The 20,356-nt window shown below is 41.3% G+C and overlaps 1 protein-coding gene across 1 annotated transcript in view; it reads left to right on the forward strand.

Annotated features, from left to right (window-relative positions):
* Positions 1–7,981: 7,981 nt before the first annotated feature.
* Positions 7,982–20,356, forward strand: part of LOC136867307 (cadherin-87A) — a 258,249-nt gene continuing 245,874 nt past the window's right edge. Inside the window, exon 1 of the mRNA XM_067144464.2 lies at positions 7,982–7,998. The gene's annotated coding sequence lies outside the window, so the exon portion shown is untranslated. The remainder of the gene's footprint in view (positions 7,999–20,356) is intronic.

Raw genomic sequence — 20,356 nt, forward strand, 5'->3', positions numbered from 1 at the left:
CAATCTTTCCTCGACCAAATCATGAATTTCTTCCCGATTTCTAGAAATCTTATTGGTTAACTCTAAGATATTCTCTATACATGTTCCTTTGATATGCTCAATTTGAGTACGAAGATCGCTCCGACTCAACTACGTTTCTCCTCTAAGGTCAACACACTCTTTAAAAAACTTATTTTCTAACTTACATATTTGACTAGTTACCTCTACTATCTTAATATCTATTTTAGAATTTAGTGATTCACTCAACCCATCTATTTTATCATTGAAGGCACTGTTACTACTAATCAATTCTTCGATTTTACTACTTATAGAATTAATCTGTTTATTACAATTTTCATTAATAGTATCAATCCTTTTCTCCATCATACTACAGCTACCACTAAACAATTCTTTCATCTCTTCCTTATTATTTTCAATCAGTTTCTTACAGTTTACATTATTGATCTCGGTCATTTTTTCCATTCGTTTATTACTATTTTCGTTATTAATATCAATCTTTTCCTCCATTCTACTACTCTGAACTTGGTAAATCTAGTCATCAGCAAATTTAGAAAATCTTGGTTCATCCCCCCTAAGTCTTCCTTTTGAGTTTCAGTGTTCTTCTCAATTTCTGCACTTTCCTGAATTATCTCACATCTGCTCACTACTCTCAACCTCATCTTGGATGTTCTTAGAAGAAATGACCTCCTCGTCACATAACTTGTCATTGTCTTCCTTGTCCATCATTGGTTCACTATCAATAGTACGCAATCTTAAATTAATTTCCCTCTTCAAATCCCTTGACATACCACAAAAATACAAATATGTACATCATAAAATTACACTCCTCACATTTACCGGTAATAATTCCTTTGGCTTAAATGTGCATACTCTTCCCAAAATGAATTTATGATATGCTGTCATTCAAAATAAGTTCTGAATTTATTCGAGTCCCACTTTGCGGCGTCACAATGTAAGAGTTCCTAACTCTTTTACTTACTTTAACATTATATAAGTCTGCATTTTAATTGAAAATTATGAAAATTAATATTCATTAAATAAAATACACAATCGTCGGACCTTGTATTCACACTTAGTTGTTACCTGCTTACTTACACATACGTTATTTGAAGGGAGCCAGCTATAACTCAGTGCAGCAATAAGAGAATGAGATTCTTGAATATCTCTAGTGTGTGGGGTAATAAGCTTACTTGTGACAACATACCATATAAGTTCTGGGAAAAGGAGATTGGCGTTCGGTTTCCCCATTAAATTTGAGGTTAATAAATTTTACTGTTTAAATAAAACGATAAATTAATTTGATAGAACAAAATATATTCTTGAAATAGTTTCAATAAAGATAGTGAGAACTGCTGTGATTAAAACAGATGATAATATGAAATTATGACATTGCAACTGAAAGAAACTAGGCATGAATTTGAATTCTTCTTGACCGGACATTTAACAATTATACACGAAATTTATCCCTCACTGGTTCACTTGACTGTACCTTCAACACTTTAAGTGTAATTACGACGTATTCCTCTGAGTTGGTGTTTTGGTGTCGGTGTTTCAAGCCTAATTTGGTGATGTATCCTTTTTGTTTCACGGACGTATAAGTATCCATGTGATGACTTCATGGAAAGTCTATCCTATGACTTCGTGGTAAGCCTTTCCGTCCGTATCTTCAATATAGTGACCGACCAACTGTGGCCTCACTCTCTCAATGACTAATGACTCACTGAGTCCTCTCCTTCCCGTAGACTTCCGTTGACTTAATGACCGACTGAGGCCTCTCTATCTCGTTCACTCAATGACTGTTCACTTATCCATTTGACTTCTTCACTGTTCAGCTTCCGTTTAACTAAAGACTCACCGACCAACTGTGGCCTCTCCTTCCAGTTGAATAATGACTGACGCTACAATATGCAGCCACCTTATATAGACGTTTGTTGACACACCTACGCAATCTCCAGGAATAACTATGATCTACTCACACCTCGCGACAAATGTTACACCCTATGGTGAAACCGCCGACGGCACCCTGGGTTTTTCTAAAAAAAATGAGCTCACCGCTAAATGCTCACGATGACGTAGCAATGACTCTGCAGTTACTCCAGCAGTATTTCGCAATGTTACAATGTCATAAGTTACTGCACACACTACATCCACATCTGATATACAGCAACTCTTACTGTACATGTTTTTTAGTGTTAATCTACACACACATATATACGTAACAATTTGACTACAATCACGCAAGCGACACGCATTGAAGAATTGAATTAAACAATAATAATACAATAATAGTAATCTCACAGATAAAATAATAATAATACGGACATAATTGTACCGGGAGGTACACCTCTACGCCGCGGATTCAAATTCAGCGCCTAATGAACTCCTCTATTGGTAAAGCAGTGAAACTGAAACTACACCAACTTGGAACTTTACTCAGAAGATGTCACCACAGAAATATGATGTAATTTTATTATTGTACTGTTTCCTAACCTGAGTGAATTTCCACTTGTTTTGTTTGACATTCATCAAGAAGTTTGGACATTTTCCCCCACAGATGACACTACAAAAACTATGATCATGCACCCTGGTGCGAAGTGAAAGAACTTTTTAAAGAAGTTTTGTATTCATAAGTTTTTCTAATTGATGTTCATTTATTTTTGGGTTGGCAATATTTTCTTTTCCTTTCCGTCAGTTTTGAATCTAGCCAAAACCAAATTTCTGTAATTAATTTTCAACCTATCAGAGTCTTCTTCTTCTTCTTCTTCTTCTTCTTCTTCTTCTTCGATTTTGAGTGTAACTTTTAAATTGACAAATAAAATTCTGTGGGTGTGTCTTGATTAATCGTGAATGATCTCGAACCTTCCCTGAGGGTTTATAAACTGCAGCTTTCCTCGTCTCTTGGCCAATTGATCGTCATCTTACTAAGTGTGCGTGTCAAATCAGGAGGCGGGCGGCCTCTTTCATCGGTCAGCAGTACATCTACAAGGTAATGGCCACATAACATCTTTCCTTCTTGCTAACTCCGCTGTTTAACCCGAGGGAAAGGTCCGAATCGTTAACTATGGAACCCACTTTTCTAAAAATGTAACTTTCTGCCGGCTAAGGCAAAAACTTCATAAAATCTTTAACTGTAAATCGGGGATAGAGAGTGAATTACTCTCTCGAGCTCCCCTTCATCTTGGCTTGAGGTGACTACGTTTATAACTGTTTTTCATTCTGTAAGGTGGTAAATTACTTCCGATACGAGTCACCTCAGTAGTTTGGGAATAACCCCTGTTTCACCGGCCTAGTGCCCTTTAGGTTTTTAAGTTTTCACTAACTTGGAGCACTGTACGCCTCCATTCAATTTGTGTTTCGGGCCATCTACATAACCCGTTCTTTTCCGCAAAGGCCCTGTAGGTTGGGTACTAGATACCCCTGTATAGCATTACCTTTCGATTTGTAAGTTGTGCCTTGATGGCGAGTGATGGTAATTTTCTGATATTGCCTTGAATAGGATAGAAGAAACTGAGAGCCTGTTAGCTCTTTTTCAATTTTGTGATTGTAACGAGTGCCTCTGGAAGGCTAGACATTGTATTTTGGGAGCAAGTGCTCCATGAATTAGGGGGATTTTTGCCCTTGAGTAAATTTGTGGTCTTTGTAAATTTGAGCTTGTAGGTCACCAGATGGCTCCCCGGACGCGGTAGAGCGCTAGCGTTCATACCTCATTGTTTTAGAAGCCTTTCTCTTGGACAGTCGAGATTTTTTTCTGATGACGCAGAGCAAAGTTCTCTGCGAAACGTAAAGAATTTCACCTTATATTCTTGACACGGCATAAGCCCAAAAGCCTATATCAAGTCTATATGTATGGGCCGTGAAAGCAGAATGGCAACATTAGATATTTAAGTGGTCCTGCTTCAGATCTTTACTCTCAGAAGTGCAATTCTCAAACGCCCTACACATCAGGCAACCCAACACACTGTCCTGTAGGGAAGTGATTCACCTGGTATTGTGAACAAGTAATTGCATTACTTATGCTTATACAGTGCTTTCTACCACTTACAACAGGACTACACACGCCCTACCACATAAGTGCCCGCTCCAAATCTTTCTGAGGTGTATATTTCAATACACAGAGTGAAATAATATGTGTCGTTAGAATTAGCCCTTACACATTGCTAATATCGAATAAACTTTCAGCAGTTTGTCATGCATTAAGAATGAAATGTATACCATTACTAATTTCATTGCCTGGATGACGTGTGATTGTTGATCTCACTAGAAGTTCTGCTCTCTGACAATTAATTGTAATGCACTCAGTGTGACAGAGGACTATGAACGCTTTCAGTGAATCCAATAGGAGTTTGTTTGGAACGATGTTGGACATCTCTACCCTGCAGGCATGGGCGCCCGCAGGATCTTTTCCAGGGGGGGGGGCACATTAACAATTTTCTTGAATATAAAAACCAATATAACGTCAGCAACATTAAATTGTTTACAGAAACTTCCAGTTATAACATATGCTAGCTGACTGTCAGTAATTTCAGTTTATGAAATAATCTAGTATGATATTAAACAATTGAACATCAACATCTTTAGAATTCCAGGGGGGGGCAAGTGCCCCCCCTTGCCCCCCCCTTGCGGGCGCCCATGCCTGCAGGGACCGCTAATGTCATGACTTCAAGTTCGCTGGAGCTCTCTCTGCAACATAATACAGCAAGTCTTCCTCCCTGTAAGAAAATCTCATCTGATTGTAATGAAGGAGAAATCCAACAGGTCACAGCACGGGACCGTAAGATCTAATTTAGATGGACCTAGTTTAGCACCAATCTGGTCTTCATGTCATTTTCTTTCAATTTCCTGCACTTCATAATATTCTAGAATGTAATTTATGCAGCGTTAAAAATGGAGACATTATTATTTTGGCTGGTAATTCATTAGCCCGGAGGCTGGTTGGATCCTCAGATAGGGTGGCGATAGGGAAACCAACGGTGGCACTATAATGAGAAGTACTAAGTGTGATAGGAGAGTGGTAGTTTGCCTTTGCTTTCCTCGCTGGACCAGAACGTGCTATTACAGCACGACTGACCCCATAAGCAATACCTCTCGAAACATTGGGACGCACTAGTCGTGTTCCGAATATCAAAACTCGGTCTCACTCGTAGCTTAACAGCTAGCGTACTTTCACAGCCGTAGCTAAGATTGAGACTACAACGAAAGTTACATTTTGCACTGGCCTGTCCTAGGAGACAAATACAAAATACGTCATAGAAATAACTCCAGGCGGAATATTCTTTTTCTTATTATTACTTATTTGCTAGTGGTTTAACGATTCACTAACACACCGAAGCATTTCGGTGACGCGAGGATGTGAAAGAACTAGGATTGGAAAAGTAGCGGCCGTGTCCTTAATTAAGGTACATCCTTCGCCTGGTGTGAAAACCGGAAACCACCGAAAGACAACCTCAGGACTACCGATGGTAGGATTCGAAAGCACCATATCCCGAATGTAAAATCACAGATACGCGACCCTAACCGTGCAGCCCACACACTCGATGTATTATTATTATTATTATTATTATTATTATTATTATTATTATTATTATTATTATTTTGTTATTTATTATTATTATCATCATCATCATCATCATAATTAATTCCAAGTAATGGAGTCGTGTGCTCTACGTAAATGAATTAGAATGTTGTCAGTTGTAGTTCTTTCTTTCTTTCTTTCTTTCTTTCTTAATCCGTTTACCCCTCAGGATTGGTTTCTTTATCGGACTGAGCGAGCGATCCCACCTCTACCGCCTCAAGGGCAGTGTCTTGGAGCGTGAGACTTTGGGTCGGGGAAATACAACTGGGCAGAAGGACCAGTATCTCGCCCAGGCGGTCTCACTTGCCGTACTGAACAGGGGACTTATGGGGGGATGGGAAGATTGGAAGGGATAGAAAAGTAAGAGGGAAGGAAGTGGCCGTGGCCTTAAGTTAGTTATCATCCCAGCATTTGCCTGGAGGAGAAGTGGGAAACTACGAAAAACCACTTCGAGGATGGCTGAGGTGGGAATCGAACTCCTTCTACTCGGTTGACCTCTTGAGGCTGAGTGGACTCCGTTCCAGCCCAAGTACCACTGTTTAAATTTCGTGGCACAGCCAGGGATCGAACCCATTAGTGCATAGCGTCCGAAAAATCGGACGTCTTAAAAAGATGAAAAGTACGACCTATATGCATGGCTTTAAGCCTACATTACTTTCTTTCACTTCAGAAAGGCTGTAGCTAACAGCAAACAAGAATACATTATTCTCAATTCTTAGCGTTCATAGTTGAATCTCATTTGTAGAAAAAAAAAAAAAAAAAAAAAAAAAAAAAAACTTTATGCACTAATGGGAAGCATATGTTAAGCTGGACTGAGTGGCTCAAACGGTTGAGAAGCTGGCCTCTGGCCCAAACTTGACAGGTTCGATCCTAGCTCAGTACGGCGGTATTTGAAGGTGTTAAAATACGTCAGCCTCGTGTCGTTAGATTTACTGGCACGTAAAAGAATTCCTTCGGGACAAAATTCCGGCACTTCGGCGTCTCCTAAAACCGTCAAAAGTAGTTAGTGGGACCGAAAACCAATAGCATTATTATTAAGCATGTGTTAACTTAATGAATCCTTTGTGCTTATCTCAGTGAGTGTGCAAATACTTTTTTGACATAAAGAAAGTGAAATAGTCTGCCTTCTGTTGCTATGTGACAGCAAGTAGTTATTACAGAGACTGCCTTAAAATTTAGTTATCACTGTTATTACGAGAATTTTCAAAATTATTTTCTCTGTTTACTTGAGGAATAATCAAAGAATGCTAGTGTGTGCAATTGTTTTATTCACTGCAGATCCCATGGTTGTGCCATTGAAAGAATACAGGGACTTTGGCTGTGCTAGGTGCGGACAATATACAGTATCAAGGAACCCAATATCCCAGCCTCCTCTCCTACAATGGGGACTGATGTTATTGTTGTCTTGCAGCTGAAGGGTCGTCCTTCAAGTTCACTGTTAATGAGAACACGGTTAATTAAGCTTAGCTGGCAAGTTATTCACTGTGATCATAAAGGAACCGTGTGCCAACACAATGGAGCTATTCATTGGTGGGTGATCGATGGAGGAGCTACTCACGTTACTTAGGGTAATAGAAACCTCTTGAATGGCAGATATATGTTGAAAATAACGTGTTCTTTGTCATTTGTAGTTATACTTTGCTACCTTTTATACGCCTAAAATCTATGAAGGCAGTGTTTGACTGCAATGAAATAACAGGGTGTAATTGAGGGACTTGTGGAAAGAAGGAAACATGGGCGTACTGTCATCTTTTAAGAAAATGTTTGGTAATATTTATTATTATTGATTTCTATATTTTAAACTACAGAGCATGCATGCACTTAACCGAAATAACCACAGATAGAGAGACCTATAGCCGGCCAAGTGGTCTAGGGGGAGCGAGCCTTCTTCTTACCAATGGACCCCGGGTTCGATTCCCAGCAAGGTCAGGGACTTTTAGCTCGATCTTTGGGCTATTTCGAGGTCTACTGAACCTACGTGGGAACAATTCTGGGCGTCAGAGGTAAACTATCGCAAATGCAAACACGACGATTTTTTTAGGTCGTTGTCTATGCGACATTTTTTAACAATTTGTTTTACGTCACACCGACACAGATAGATCTTATGGTGACGATGGGATAGGAAAGGTCTAGGAGTTTGAAGGAAGTGTCAGTGGCCATAATTAAGGTACAGCCCCAGCATTTGGGAAGCCACGGAAAGCTATCTTCAGTGCTGCCGACAGTGGAGTTCGAACCCACTATTTCCCGGATGCAAGCACACAGCTGCCCCCCCCCCCCCAACCGCACGGCGAGCTCGCCCGGTGTATGTGACTTGTTTTGGTCGTATCTTCTTATCGGTACACTACTGTATGTGTATGTTTCGCAGGAATGAAGATAAGCTATGTGATACTATCGTGTGTATAAGGAGAACTCAGCGATAAACAATGGTAAGTGATGACACAACAGTTCAACCTTATGTCGTCCGCCATACTTCTTACCGTGTTGGTTCCTACGGTAGTTTGCCATGGTTTGAACTGTCGATTTGACCTGCCTTAAAGGTAGGGGTAGCGAGCCTTCTTCTTACCAATGGATCCCGGGTTCGATTTCCAGCAAGGTCAGGGACTTTTAGCTGGATCTTCGGGCTATTTGGAGCTCTACTGAACCTACGTGGGAACAATTCTGGGCGTCAGAAGTAAACTATCGCAAATGCAAACACGACGATTTTTTTAGGTTTTTGTCGCATGCGCCTCAGCAGCTTCATTCTGCTCTCCTATAAAGTTGGTGAAATGTCACTTAATATTGCCGTAGTCTGCCTGTGACATTTTTAGGTTCAGGGAATGCTCTTGAAACCTACTTTAGATGAGTCTGAAATCTGTTCCTGATTCTCATATAAATCAAGAACCTTACACTAAATGACCTTTTCAGCTGTGGAATATTTTACACACAGACGCCACAGCGTTTTGTTTCATCTGTTACTTGCATCAGTAGCTACAGAAATGTAAAGTAATTTCTGGTGATATCTGAGACTGATTCAGGGGCCATTACTTTGTAAACAAGCAGCCTTCATTCCATGACAGTGATCCCCTTGTGGATGGGCGTGATAGAATAACACCCACGGTATCCCCTGCCCGTCGTAAGTGGTGACTAAAAGGGCCCCAGCGGCTCTTTACTTGGGAGCGTGGGTTGGCAACCACGGGGCCCTCAGCTGAGTCCTGGCATTAATTCAACTTACTTGTGTCAGGCTTCTCACTTTCATCTATCCTATCCGACGTCTCTTGGTCAACTCTTGTTCTTTTCCGACCCCGAAGGTATTAGAGCATTCGAGACAAAGGGAGTCTTTCATTTTCACGCCCTTCGTATCCATTGTCTTTCTTTGGCCGATACTTTCATTTTTCGAAGTGTCGGATCCTTTCGACTTTCCTCTCTGTTTAATGTTATATAGAGGATTCTTGCCTAGTTGTACTTCCTCTTAAAGCAATAATCACCACCACTCCCATCACAGTAAACCTTTAAATCAATTTTAGAGTCACAATCCGTCCTTGTATATGATAAATTATGCTTCTCTGTATGACAAATCAAAGCTATTCGTAATTCTACGGCTGTTACTGAAGTTTCTTTTCTTTTTACAATCTGTTCTACGTCGCACCGACACAGATAGGTCTTATGGCTACGATGGGTTAGTAAAGGCTAGGAGTGGAAAGGAAGTGACCGCGCCCTTAATTAAGGTACAGCTCCAGCATTTGCTTGGTGTGAAAATGGAAAACCACGGAAAACCATCTTCAGGATTGATGACAGTGGGGTTCGAACCCACTATCTCCCGAATGAAAGCTCACAGCTCCGTTACCCGAACCGCGCAGCACTTGCTCGTTGTTAGTGAAATTCTTTCCGTTTCGGATCATACGCAAAAGCTATCTAATTGCTTTGCATGTGTTATACCAATTTCATTCCCTATTGACTACTTTTCTTTTTGTGTGTGTGTGTGTGTGTCACTGTTTGAATGTTCCTTACCGTCATTTTCTAAGCCATGTACAATACTGAATTCATGAAATCAAATATTGAAGAATTTATTTTGAGTTTGTTTCAAACGCTTCAACCAAGTGATATTTCACTCCCCCCCAAACTATCCATACACACCTTCACATTACTATCGACGACTGATGCTGTGCAGGAAGTAATTCTGAGAAGATGAAATCATATGAATAGTAATACGGTATCTCAATCGTTGATCTTAATAAGGACAAATGACCTAGATGTTAGTCCAATTTAAACAACAATCATCATCATAATCATCTTAATAACAACTTACCTCTTTCTCTGAAAAATTCTGTAACTTCTCCTTTAAAGAAGGAGAATTCAAATAAAACTTCACGTGAAACAACCAATTCTTAATGTTCATTCGCTGAGGATTGATAGCAGCGATTTCACTGCTGCCAACGTTCTTAGAATAATCGGCGATAAATCGAAAGAGTACGGTAAATAACATAGTCTATATACACTAAGCGAATCGGAAAAGATAATAAGTTAATCGAATCACGAGATTTATCATATAAGCATAATTTAACCATTGATACCTTCAAACCACAGATATTTTTTCACGACACACATTATGGATACACATTTACAAACACCGCTAACACTCACTAAAGTCCGGCTCCATGGCTAAATGGTTAGCGTGCTGGCCTTTGGCCACAGGGGACCCGGGTTCGATTCCCGGCAGGGTCGCGAATTTTAACCTTAATTGGTTAATTTCGCTGGCACGGGGGCTGGGTGTATGTGTAGTCTTCATCATCATTTCATCCTTATCACGACGCGCAGGTCGCCTACGGGAGTCAAATCAAAAGACCTGCATCTGGCGAGCCGAACTTGTCCTCGGACACTCCCGGCACTAAAAGCCATACGCCATTTCATTCACTCACTAAAAATATCTTTCGTTCGTGTTGTAAGTCTTTAGGAGGTTACATAAACGAATCGTATCCATCAAATTTCATGATATTTTCAGTCTTATTTGTAAAATAATAATTGTTTGAGGGCAAATCAATATTCAAATTAGATGAGGCTAAATAAGAATAATTATTAAAACAGAAATATATCCATACGTACATTGCAGTGCACATTAGGATTTTCTATTGGAATTCACTACGTCACTGCGCTTAAACATATATTTTGTCCTCCATTTTTCGCTTTGAACTGTCCGCGATGCTTATGATGGACACATATATTCAGAATTCACAGATATAGTACTCTACTATGTACATTCGTTGGTGGTAGCCTTGGACCCCAAAAGACAGGTAACAAAAGACGACACGATCAAGTGCAATGCCAGAGAAGGAAGTCGTGCCTCCAGCGAAATGGTCTTCGTATGTACATATGTATATTTATCTTATGATTATCATATGTATTAAGCCTCGTCTAATCGAGTCAAATTACATTGCTACAATGATTAACTTTAAGACAATTTTTATCTTCCACTTAAGACAGAATCATAAATTTCGATGGATACTATTCGTTCATATAAGTCCTTAGGATAATTTGACGTCCCAGCGTATAAGCTGTCCCGCTTGGAATGAGAAAATTCAGGATGCCCCACCCACCATTGGGACAGTTCGGTAACTCTACTATGTCCGCGGATTCAACAGCCATGCCGCATTGCAAAGTTACTTGCTCTCTAAACCCAAAATGAGCTGAAGTGACTGGAGAGACCCCACAAATAACTCGAATAAGCTAAAGACATTTCAATTATTGGCGAATCACATTTGCTTGCTAGTTGTTTTACGTCGCACCGACACAGATAGGTCTTACGGCGACGATGGGACAGGAAAGGGCTAGGAGTGGGAAGGAAGCGGCCGTGGCCTTAGTTAAGGTACAGCCCCAGCATTTGCCTGGTGTGAAAATGGGAAACCACGGAAAACCATCTTCAGGGCTGCCGATAGTGGGATTCGAACCTACTATCTCCCGGATGCAAGCTCACAGCCGCGTGCCTCTACGCGCACGGCCAACTCGCCCGGTAAATCACATTTGACGTCTGGTAGAATTGACTTATGGCAGGAAAGGATGAGGACAAAATATCCAGTAAAAATTAACAGGCTTTTCTTTAAAAACAAAAGGTGAGATGTAAAAAAATGTACTGTAAGGTTTAACAAACCTCTTTAAAACCATGCAATGCTTTTATGCGCCTTATTTTCAGCTCCTTGGATGAATGGTGAACGCAAAGACTTTCGGTTCATAATGTCCTGGATTCGATTCCCTACTGGGTCAGGAAGTTTAACTTCGTCTAGTTAATTTGACGTGGAGACTGGACTGAATGTTTATGTTTGTCCTAACACACTCCTGTTCATATGCTTTCATATGCACACAACACTACCAATCTCGCAGAAACACACAATAGCGAATATATCTCTCCACATTGGGTTGGCGTCGGGAAGGGGATCCTGTCGTAAAACAGGACCAAATCCACAGGTATGAAGTGAATCGCACCCGCCACCTCATTAGGTTGTGAAAGAAGAAGGAAAAACAAGCTTTCATGCGAAATATGCCAGTTTCAAACGATATTATTTATTTCAATCTTTTGTTTTCCTCTTTTTTAAAATACAAAATCAGAAATTATGCCAGCCGCCTTTATATTTATTAACAGTGGTTATAGTGTACTTCGTGTCGAAATTAGTGGTTTATGATTATACTCCGTACGGCTCTACTTCTAAATTGACGTTTTAGCAGATTTTGGCTCTGTCTGGTGGTTATGCGCTGAAGCATAGACATCCAACCAATCCCAAGCTGCCATTCATATCGATTTATATCGGCAGAGCACGATCTCGAAACTTAGTTGCCAACTCTAATATTTACATTCGCCACGTGGTTAACCTATCTCGCTCAGCGTGTTTGGTATTCGGTACGGTTCGCGATCTTTTGCATTTTCCTTCAATATTTAGTGTGTTTTTCATATTGTTGGAGGGTTCCAGTGACTCTGAGATCAGTAGTGTTCCCTTTGTAGGCCATAACCTCCTTTCTGTGCCAGCCATTAGCCGTTAATGATGTGTTATTTCCTCATTCTCTTTTATTGTTAATAATATATTCTCTTACCGGTATAGTGCCAGATATTGTTAGAAAGTGTAGTTCTTGTGAATTTGTTTTCAATCCATATTCATTCGTTTTTCTGAGTACTGTATTACAATTTAAAAGAGCTGTTTACCGCGGTCATATTGCATCAGCTGTTCTCGCAGGCGTAGCGCGCTGGCAACAGAGGGAAGGCGATGCTCATTTGTTTTGCGAAACTTCAATTTAGAAGTAAGGCCGTGCGGAGTATAGAAGTGCTCTGTTGTTTCGTTAACTGAATGTTCTTTATCCTTGAAATCTTGGTGACGCTGCAAAGTTTGTCCTCTCGCAGGAAGCCAGGAGTGTCTCGGCGCCTGTCGACACAATGCAACGTCTGAATCAGCACTGGAAGCGACGTGCAAGGCAGAAGACAGACTAACATCAATCTCCTGCGCTACCCTGAGGTAGGGGGAAGGAGGTACTAGTGCTCTCATTGCTACAGCTTTGCCAAGATGTCACTTTGCCGGGAAGTGGAAATCTTGGGATAAAGACACACACAAACACTCCAAAAATTCAGGAGGTTTAAATGACCTCTAATACAGGAAAAAGTGTTAGTGCAAAACTCGGTACCCATAATCTTTGATAATAACTACCGAGCTCGATAGCCGCAGTCACTTAAGTGCGGCCAGTATCTAGTATTCGGGAGGTAGTAGGTTCGAACCCCACTGTCGGCAGCCCTGAAAATGGTTTTCCGTGGTTTCCCATTTTCACACCAGGCAAATGCTGGGGCTGTACATTAATTAAGGCCACGGCCGCTTGCTTCCCACTCCTAGCCCTCTCCTGTCCCATCGTCGTCATAAGACCTATCTGTGTCGGTGCGACGTAAAGCAACTTGCAAAAAAAAAAAAAAAAAAAAAAAAGATAATAACTATATCGAATACCAGCTGTTGAACCTGTCATTAACGGGTTGATTTTTGCACAGTTGCAGCATTGATGCTAAATACCTCAATAATGTAGTACTGACAATTCAGTGAAGCACACTGCTGGTGAGCTTAGCACAAAAATCTAAATCAACAAATTTCCATTATTTAGTCCGGCTCCATGGCTAAATGGTTAGCGTGCTGACCTTTGGTCACAGGGGTCCCGGGTTCGATTCCCGGAATTTTAAGGTTAATTGGTTAATTTCGCTGGCACGGGTGCTGGGTATATGTGTCGTCTTCATCATCATATCATCCTCATCACGACACGCAGGTCGCCTACGGGAGTCAAATCAAAAGACCTGCACCTGGCGAGCCGAACTTGTCCTCGGACACTCCCGGCACTAAAAGCCATACGCCATTTCATTTTATTTCATTCACATTATTGTAGCTCGTAAGGTATGAGACAAAAAAGATCGAAAATTGAATTTTTATATGTTTTACTAGCAAGATACCCGTGCTTCGCTACGGTATTATACTGAAATTTATAATTGAATGCTTATTGTTTTAGATATATAATCCGCCGAAATTCGCGATCTGACTCGTTTTCTGCGAGAATCCACCAAAATTCCCGATCTGACTGGTTTTCTATTATTTTACGGCACGTTTCCTCCCATTTTTAAATCTTCCTTTCCAGCAATCGATTTCGTACTTCCCGGGCTAGGCTCAGGTATTCCTCCCGGTCAGTTGGGTCCGTAAATCTTTGCCATCTTTTCCTATAATATTTTTAATATGGATAAAATCCTTCAGGAGATCCGGCGTGCTGTCATATTGGGTGCCCTGGCGGCACTGAACCCGCGGCCGGACTGCATTCTTAGTCATTACCCGTCCAGGAGCCGTTTCCAGCGCGGTCCGCACATTTGACGACGGTCCGGAATATTATTATTATTATTATTATTATTATGTGTTGCTGGAATAGCTGATGACAGGGAAAACCGGAGTATCCGGAGAAAAACCTGTCCCGCCTCCGTGTTGTCCAGCACGAATGCCACATGGAGTGGCCGCGATTTGAACCACGCAAGCCAGCTGTGAGAGGCCAGCGCGCTGCCGCCTGAGCAACGGAGGATCCTTATAAGTACATTAATAACAGTAAAATCAATTGGTCTCACCTCCTTCTACACCCCACCGCCGTTAAGTTTATTTACCGCCACCCCCCTCCCAAAAAAAATTAAAAGAATGCTTGTTTCTTTATGTTTAAGGGAGATTCCAAACACCAATGTTCACGTCTATTACCTTCAGTTTTGAGATATAAGTATCCCCATAAAAATAATTTCCTTTTTTTCCACTTCATTTCACAATAATCCCCCCCCCTAAGTGAATTTTCCCGCAAAAAATACTTGTTTCTTTAATAGAAAAGGATCTTCTAAATACCAATTATCACGACTCTCACTTCTTCAGTTTTTGATTTATGTGTCCTCATGAAAGGAATTCAACTCCTTTACACTCCCGCCCTCCAAGATGGTTTCTCCACCAAAACGCGTTTTTCTTTGTTTTTAAAGGAGATCCAAATACGAATTTTCCCGCCTGTAACAACTTTAGTTTTTATTAGATGTATGTATTCTCATACAATTAATTTTTCAATTCTTTCACCCCCCCCCCTTCATTGGATTTTCCGAGAATACTGTTTCTTTACTTTTAAAGCAGATTGCAAATATCAAATTTCACGTCTGTAACATCTTCATTTTTGAGATATCAGTACCCCAATTAAAAGAATTCATCACCATTTTCAGTCACTTTTACCCCCCCCCTCCACCCAAGTGGTATTTCCGAAAACTAAAAATACACTTTTCTTTATGTTTAATAGAGATAAAAAGTACCATTTTTCACTTCTGTAACATATTAAGTTTTTTAGATATAATGTAAAAATTCTCATTTTAAAATTTCACCCCTTTTGAGTTCCCCTTAAGTGGAGTTTCCAAAAACAAATCACCTATATTTCTTTACATTTACAGGAGATTTACACCCACTTTTTACGTCTGTAACATTTTACGTTTCCAAGATATTCTGTAGATATAGTCTTTCAAAAAATTCACCCCAGTTTATCACTCCTGTTTAACCGCCATTAATTGGCTTTTCCAAAAACTAAAAAATACATGTTTCTTTATTTTTAAAGGAGATCCTATATGCGAATTATCAGTTCTGTAATAACTTTCGTTTCTGAGATATGTGTATCCTCATTAAAGGCATTCAACCCATTTTTCACCCTTTTACACCCCTCCTATTAGGATTTACAGGAAACAAAAAAATACGTGTTCCTTTATTTTTAGAGGAGATTCTAACTACCAATTTTTACATCTGTAAATTTTAAAGTTTTAAGATGTAGACACACTCATTTTAAAAAATTCACCCCCCTTTTCACCCCCAATATTTGGATTTTCCAAAAACGAAAAAATATACGTGTTTCTTTACTTTTAAAGTAGATCCAAAATACCAATTTTCAGGTCTGTAATATCTTCAGGTTCTGAAATATAAGTAGCCTCATGAAAGGCATTCAACCCATTATTCACCCTTTTCCACCCTTCCTATTAGGATTTTCCGAAAACAAAGCAATACGTGTTTCTTTATTTTTAAAGGAGATTCTAAATACCAATTTTTACATCTATAACCTTTAAAAGTTTTGAGATATAGATACACTCATTTTAAAATATTACCCCCTTTTCGTCCCCCCTTAATTGGGTTTTCCAGAAACAAAAAAATACGTGTTTCTTTATTTTTAAAGGAGATCCCAAACACCAATTTTCAGGTCTGTAATATCTTCAGTTTCTGAGATATAAGTAGCCTCATTAAAGGCATTCAACCCCTTTTTCACCCCTTTTCACTCCTCCTATTGCGATTTTCCGAAAACAAAAAAATACATGTTTCTTTATTTTTAATGAAGATTCTAAATACCGATTTTTACATCTGCAAACTTTAAAAGTTTGGAGATATAGATTCACTCATTTTAAAAATTCACACCCTTTTCACCCTCCCGTTAATTGGATTTTCCAAAAACAAAAAAATACGTGTTTCTTTATTTTTAAAAGAGATCAAAAGTACCAATTTGCAGGTCTGTAATATCTTCAGTTTCTGAGATATAAGTACCGGTATCCTGATTAAAGGCATTCAACCCATTTTCCCCCATTTTCACCTTTTTTCACCCCTCCTATTGGGATTTTCTGAAAACAAAAAAATACGTGTTTCCTTATTTTTAAAGAAGATTCTAAATACCAATTTTTACATCTGTAAACTTTTAAAGTTTTGAGATATAGATACACTCATTTTAAAATTTCACCCCCCTTTTTGCCCCCTTAGCGATGGAATATCCGAAAATCCTCTCTTAGCGAGCACCTACATCTTAATATGAATATATCCCCAAAATTTCATTTCTTTATGTCCAGTAGTTTTGGCTCGGCGATGATGAATCAGTCAGTCAGTCAGTCAGTCAGTCAGTCAGTCAGGACAAGCTATTTTATATATATAGATTATGCACACCATTTTAGGCAGAGTGGTCTGCTTTTTGGATCGAGGGAAATAATTTCTAAATTTTTCGCTAAATGGCGCGCGTATTACAAATTGGAAAACAGTGTTCAAGAAAATATTGTAACTAATATAATTAAGTATTCAGTAGCTATTCTTCAAAGTCATTTGTACAGATTAGGTCATGGCATATAGGCTAGAGTATCCATTGATAACTAAGTATTTAAAAAGAGAAAAATATAGAATTATCTTTGTCCTTAGGCAAACCAAATTTGGACCAGATGGAATAAATAAATAAAAATAAATTCCGGAGATATTTGGAAGTTTGTGAAAATATAGTAGTTACAAATATATACGTTATTATTCATCTTATGGTAAAACGCTTAGTGCATAAAATACAGGAAATAATATTTTACACTACTTTTACTGTGCACAGTTTTTCGATACAATTGGTCTAAACGGAAAAATTTAAAATTTCCGTTTATCCTCGCTTAATGTTGTTACATCACTGTATACTGATCAAATAATACACTGACTGACAGAGCAAATGCAACACCAAGAAGGAGTGGTCAGAACTTTATGCCAATTGCAGGGTAGACTGACGTCACTGAGGTATGCTCATGATGTGAAATGCGCCGCTGTGCTGCGCACGTAGCGAACGATAAATGGGACACGGCGTTGGCGAATGGCCCACTTCGTACCGTGATTTCTCAGCCGACAGTCATTGTAGAACGTGTTGTCGTGTGCCACAGGACACGTGTATAGCTAAGAATGCCAGGCCGCCGTCAACGGAGGCATTTCCAGCAGACAGACGACTTTACGAGGGGTATGGTGATCGGGCTGAGAAGGGCAGGTTGGTCGCTTCGTCAAATCGCAGCCGATACCCATAGGGATGTGTCCAGGGTGCAGCGCCTGTGGCGAAGATGGTTGGCGCAGGGACATGTGGCACGTGCGAGGGGTCCAGGCGCAGCCCGAGTGACGTCAGCACGCGAGGATCGGCGCATCCGCCGCCAAGCGGTGGCAGCCCCGCACGCCACGTCAACCGCCATTCTTCAGCATGTGCAAGACACCCTGGCTGTTCCAATATCGACCAGAACAATTTCCCGTCGATTGGTTGAAGGAGGCCTGCACTCCCGGCGTCCGCTCAGAAGACTACCATTGACTCCACAGCATAGACGTGCACGCCTGGCATGGTGCCGGGCTAGAGCGACTTGGATGAGGGAATGGCAGAACGTCGTGTTCTCCGATGAGTCACGCTTCTGTTCTGTCAGTGATAGTCACCGCAGACGAGTGTGGCGTCGGCGTGGAGAAAGGTCAAATCCGGCAGTAACTGTGGAGCGCCCTACCGCTAGACAACGCGGCATCATGGTTTGGGGCGCTATTGCGTATGATTCCACGTCACCTCTAGTGCGTATTCAAGGCACGTTAAATGCCCACCGCTACGTGCAGCATGTGCTGCGGCCGGTGGCACTCCCGTACCTTCAGGGGCTGCCCAATGCTCTGTTTCAGCAGGGTAATGCCCGCCCACACACTGCTCGCATCTCCCAACAGGCTCTACGAGGTGTACAGATGCTTCCGTGGCCAGCGTACTCTCCGGATCTCTCACCAATCGAACATGTGTGGGATCTCATTGGACGCCGTTTGCAAACTCTGCCCCAGCCTCGTACGGACGACCAACTGTGGCAAATGGTTGACAGAGAATGGAGAACCATCCCTCAGGACACCATCCGCACTCTTATTGACTCTGTACCTCGACGTGTTTCTGCGTGCATCGCCGCTCGCGGTGGTCCTACATCCTACTGAGTCGATGCCGTGCGCATTGTGTAACCTGCATATCGGTTTGAAATAAACATCAATTATTCGTCCGTGCCGTCTCTGTTTTTTCTCCAACTTTCATCCCTTTCGAACCACTCCTTCTTGGTGTTGCATTTGCTCTGTCATTCAGTGTATATAGCCTACGCCAACCCCGGCAATCACTGAAGGTCGAGTTTCAAGAAATTCTGTTCAACCATTTTCCCGTGATGTCAAAACCAACCAACCAACCAACCAACCAACCAACCAACCAACCGACCGACCGACCGACCGACCGACCGACCGACCGACCGACCCGACTGGACTTAACCTTTGAGTACCTATATCTGTAATAACGAAAGTTGGTTGGTGTTTGACATTTTTAGAGGGAGGTCCGTTTACTGCATGCCGGGGCGGGATAAAAGGAGTGGCGGTATGGTTGCAATGGAAGCGAGGGTGGGGCGACTGCGGTTGCCATGGATATAAAACTTCTGGGCAGCTCGTCTTGCTGGGAGTTGCCAAACCTCTCACTTCTTCTTCTTCTTCTTCTTCTTAATCTGTTTACCCTCCAGGGTCGGTTTTTCCCTCGGACTCAGCGAGGGATCCCACCTCTACCGCCGCAAGGGCAGTGTCCTGGAGTTTCAGACTTTGGGTCGGGGGAGACAACTGGGGAGAATGACCAGTACCTCGCCCAGGCGGCCTCACCTGCTATGCGGAACAGGGGCCTTGTGGAGGGATGGGGCGATTGGATGGGACAGGCAAGGAAGAGGGAAGAGGGAAGTTAGGTACCATCCCGGCATTTGCCTGGAGGAGAAGTGGGAAACCACGGAAAACCACTTCCAGGATGGCTGAGGTGGGAATCGAACCCACCTGTACTCAGTTGACCTCCCGAGGCTGAGTGGACCCCGTTCCAGCCCTCGTACCACTTTTCAAATTTCGTGGCAGAGCCGGGAATCGAACCCGGACCTCCGGGGGTGGCAGCTAATCACGCTAACCACTATACCACGGAGGGAGTCACCTCTCACTTCACTTGTGAGTTAGATATTGTCGCAAGCAGTTCAGTGTGAGTGACATTCTATTTCTGTTTTGTGGCCGATAGTAAGTTTCTGATTGTACTTTAAATACTAGTTACGTACGTACGTACAATCATTGTATTTTAATTTATATTTCGAGTACGATGAAACGCGCCAGGTACTCTACCGCTGGGTGGTGTGGGAAAGATTACACATGATTTATGACCCTTTTCCCCTTGAACTCCCTTTTTCTTATTTGTTTTACGTCCTGTATTTATGCCAATAAGGTGTATAGAGACAAAGTATAGGACAAAGAGCATGTTAAAGGATTTGTCAGGCTATAGGTACCACCCCTGTCAAAGAATAATAATGTTATTGATTTTACGTTCTGTAGCACTTTCAAATAAAACTGGACTGAGCCAGAATCGAACCTGCTAAGTTCGGATCAGAAGGCCAGCGCTCTACTGTCTGAGCTTATCAGGCCGGTCCCTGTTAAAAATAACGCAACATGAGACCAAGTTAGTCACAGTCACAGCAAA

The sequence above is a fragment of the Anabrus simplex genome, chromosome 3, assembly GCF_040414725.1.
Source record: "Anabrus simplex isolate iqAnaSimp1 chromosome 3, ASM4041472v1, whole genome shotgun sequence".
NCBI lineage: Eukaryota > Metazoa > Arthropoda > Insecta > Orthoptera > Tettigoniidae > Anabrus > Anabrus simplex.